Here is a 4,787-nt window from a genome sequence, read left to right on the forward strand (position 1 = left end):
TTCCTTCATAGCGATGAATCACTGCCATCTGCACTTTTCTGAAGGTGAGCCTTTATGAAGGTAACTTGCTTGAAACACAAAGTCAAAGTTGAAAGCAACAGGATTAAGGTTGATGTCCCAGGCACTCAAGTCAGTTGCAAATTAGCAATGATCAGGTCCAAATCTGGCCTCCTGGAGTGAGGGAGGTGGCTTTGAGAACAGAAAAACTGTTACTTCTCATGTAAATAGTGGAGGCTATGCTCCAAGTTAACTCTGCTGGCTGATAAAGATTTTTTTTTAGCTATCTTCATAATATGAATCTCCAATATTGGATTTATTTCTAGACCAGTACATGATTGAGTTAGAATAACTGGACACATTAAAGGAAACAGAAGAGTCATTATAACTCCTCCTTTTGATTAATTTTTCTAAATCAGTTTCCACAGTCTCTATGTTCTCTGTCTCACAAGGTTTAAAAGCTTGAAGCAAGGCAGGTTAGCTAGTCTAATCTGGAACATAGGCATCAAAGGTGGGTCAAGAACATATACCCAATATAGCTTTCCTGTCACCATTGTCAGGGCACTCAGCAAGCTCACAGGTCAGCATTATCCTTTTGTGTCAGCTTCCCACACCAAATCACTCTTGCAGCTAGCAAGCTCCTGCAGCGTTCTGCAGAAAAAACACCATCATGCCCTCTTCCCCATATTAAATACCTGATCAGGATCATGCCATTGCCAATAAGTGGATCCTTTCATCTCACCTAGGCATGAGTGTGCCTAGTTGTAGGATGCTATAACACACTTAGCAAGGAGTTTTTTGACATTCACATTTTTTAAATTTTAAAAATAAAAAGCATAGCTGGGCGTGGTGGCACACATGTAATCCCAGCACTCGGGAGGCAGAGGCAGGCAGATTTCTGAATTCGAGGCCAGCCTGGTCTACAGAGTGAGTTCCAGGACAGCCAGGAGCCAGGGCTACACAGAGAAACCCTGTCTCGAAAAACCAAAAATAAAATAAAATAATAAAATAAAATAAAATAAAATAAAAATAGAAAGCATGATATAAATAATGTGCACGGGAATATAATTCCTCCTTTTTTGTTTGTTAAGAAGATATAGTTTAAAAGTTCCACAATACCTTGTCCTTGAGAATTATAAAAAAAATCCCAGTAACATGAATAACATTAAATTGTTGACAAAACATCTTAAATTCTTGACTGTAATAGCCAGTTCCAATATCTGTTTTAATTTGATTTGGAACACCAAGGATAAAAACAAATTAACATAGACAATGACTAAATTTTTATTTGCTTCTCTTGTTAGAGCAGTTGCAACTAGAAAGCCTGAAAAGGTATTAATAGTCACATGTGCATATTTTATTTTTCTAAAATCAGAAATGAGTCTCCATTTGCAATAATTGATTAAGTATTAGTCCTGGAGAATTAACACCATTATGTGGAACAGGTAGAAACTGAGGACTTTGAGAACAAGTCTTTACAATTTGACATGCACATTCTCTAAAAATACCACATTATTATCTCAACCGATTACTATTTTGATGATGTAAAGAATGATATTATGTGGCCAATTGTTCTTGTGTAAGACCTATAATCTGCCTGGGATATAAATCTAGGGTAGTATTGCCTTAAGAGGTTTTGTCCAGGCAATCCAGGATGAGTTCTTAACTGTCCAAAGACAGTCCTATAAAGGAGCAATATTTTTTTAACTTGAGTTTTATATACATAAACAACTGCAAATTTGAGAATTAGCAGTATTGAAAAAAAGGAACAATTTCAAGCAATTGGAAGCATATATATATATATATATATATATATATATATATATATATATGTATATCTTGGCTATTCATACAAATCAAAGCTTGATTTTTCAACATTTCAAAACACTGGCTATAGCACACAATTCAATTATCTGTGCTGAAACAGAAGGAATCTCAAAAGAATAAACATGTGATCCAGTCACATATACCTCTCTCCCATAGAAGGGCTGTTTTTAAATATAGTAGATGGGATGCATGCAGGCATAAATTTACAGAAAATACAAAAGCATGCATAGAAGCAGTTTTTAACAACTTATCTTTTGAATAATGATTATCAATTTTACCTAAAAAAGTTTGCTATGCAATAGGCAAACTATTAATATTCTGCAATTACCAATTTAATTGCTGTTCGAAACAAGGGACAGATGCCCCATCAGGTTTTTAGGATTTTTTTTTTTTTAAATACCTTCATGATTTTATCTTACAATTCTTTATTAATACGAAAACAGCATCATAATAGGATTTAAAACTTGGAGATGAAGAAAGATGATTCTATATTAATGTTCTCTTTTGCCAAATAATTGCTGTGGGCATACTGAGTAACAATAACTAGAATACACAGCTAATATTCGATTACCATTAATTACAATTGATAACAATTGATAACAGAAGCTTCCTCTACTTTCTGCAAAGCCTTTTGTTTTTCACCAGTTGATTTGCATCTCCCTTGATAACATCCAACATAGGCTTAAGTCCTCCTGTGATGAGCTTAAGGTGAGGTTTTAACCAATTAACATTTCCTGGAAGCTTTTGAAAATAATTTGAAGTAAACAAATCATCTTTTCTTTCTTAAATTTTCCATACCACAATTTTTCTAGGATAAAACTGAGACCCTAAATATAAAAAAGATATTGCCTCTGAATCTTTTATGGAGCAACAGTTACTCCCCCAAACTGTAAAGCTCCTTGTGTCAGAGCAAAGATTTGTAGTAAACTTTCCTTCAGAGGCATTAGCTAATAAAATACTTTCCATATAAGAAACAATATACACTGAAAGATTCAAAGTCCTACCTTCTTGTATTGAAGCATAGACAAAAGAAAAACTTTTTCTTGCATAATGTAAGGCTATTAGCCATTCCTAGAGGCAAAACTTTCCAATGATCATAAGCTCACTAGAAGCAAACCCTTTATAATTATCAGTATGCAAAGGAAAAAACAACCTTCCAAATCTATAATAATTCTATATTGAGTAGGCAAGCCAGCTTTAATGTCGGTGTAAGTACTATAGCCTCATTGACCTTTCATAACTCTTAACTTTAAACTTTATTTTGAATAACACCTGGATAAATCTGTAATAATGTTGTTTTGTCTTAAAAACAATAATTCCATGGAGGCAAGGTCCCAAAACTTCCCTAGGCAGGGTTTACAAAACAAAAGAAACGCTACACAAGCCTTGCTGAGGCTCCTCTGACTTTGCATTAACTTTAATGTAAGTATTTCTTAATCTGAGCATACAGCCTGAGTCCTGGTCCAAAGCTTATCCCTCCTGTAGTGAGGACAGATTCCAGGGAAACAACTCAACAGTCTTTCTTAAGATTACTTATACTTAAAACATTCCTTATAACCTTAGTGCTGTTAAAGCATTGCTTGTACTGTAGTCTCCTACAAGGCGGCAACCATATCTAAACTGATTGTATGAAGGTCCAATTTCTGCACAAAGACAAATATATCCAGATAACTCTGTCTTTGCTTTGTATGGCTGGGTGGCCGCAGTGAGCTGCATTAGTGCTCTCATAAGATGATTACTCTTGTAATCATCCTACTTATAATATATGGGTGAGTTAAAAATCTTAAATTTGTGATCAAACTGCAGTCAATGGAACATTGGCAATTTTAACTATAATTTTCAAGTTTATTTTGCAATGTTAGAATATATATATATATATATATATATATATATATATATATATATATATATAATTTTTGTTAAGCAAAACCCAATTTTAAAACCCAATTTAAAAAAAATTTATTATCTTAATTTTAAACAATTTATTATCTTTAAAAATCAATACCAGAAACATCACTTTAATGTTATGAAGTTTGGGGGCCAATTTATACATATGAATGCATGACAGTGCAAATTTTAATGCTTCATTAAAGAGACATTGTTTTAAATCTTATCTTTTATAAGTCTACTCTCTAGGACAAGAATTATATAAAATATTATTCCAATTTAGAAGTATCCTTAGGGGCCTCATTTCCTGGGCTGGTTCATGCCACATGTTGTTGTTTAAAACGACCCCAACTCTGAGTTACCAATTTAAAGCTAACATTCTTGTTACCAATGTTATACCTTTTAAATCATACCCAATAACTTATAAGCCAATACGCTATGAAAAAGACAGGCAGAGCGTATTTATACCTTTAAGACCAGTCAAAAACCAAATGAAGTGGCTGCATGAATCTTATAAATTTAGATCAAAGAATTTTTATTTTCTTGCTATAATTTTAAGAGGAAAAACACTTTGTCATTTGCTGAACCCAATAATCACAATAGCAGAGATTTTTCTAGGACAAAACAACTATCTGCTTATTTGCCTTAGGACTAAGACACTGCAGACTCCTTTTTGAAAGCAGCTTTTCAGCAGGACCTATAAAGCTGTGCTAGACTCCTAGCTAAGGTGCTGGGCAACTTTAACCAGCCTCAGCTGTGCAAACTGAGACTGAATCAAGAGATGATATCCAGCAGATAAAGTTTTAACCATTTTTTTCTTTTCAACATGAAACATAGAACAACAGTCATTCAGACAACGACAGGAAAACAGACATGAAATGACATATGGACAGATTGGTGCACCAAACACAGATAATACAGAGAGGGTAGGGAACTTGATGTAACTAGAACTAAGCATGTCTGGACCAGAGAGAAAGCAGGATGTCTCCCGATTTCCTTCTGTCCAGGGGAGAGCTCCAAAATCCATTTTCCTTCTCTCTCTCTCTCTCTCTCTCTCTCTCTCTCTCTCTCTCTCT

This window comes from Mus pahari, chromosome 11, assembly GCF_900095145.1.
Source record: "Mus pahari chromosome 11, PAHARI_EIJ_v1.1, whole genome shotgun sequence".
NCBI classification, from domain to species: Eukaryota; Metazoa; Chordata; class Mammalia; order Rodentia; family Muridae; genus Mus; species Mus pahari.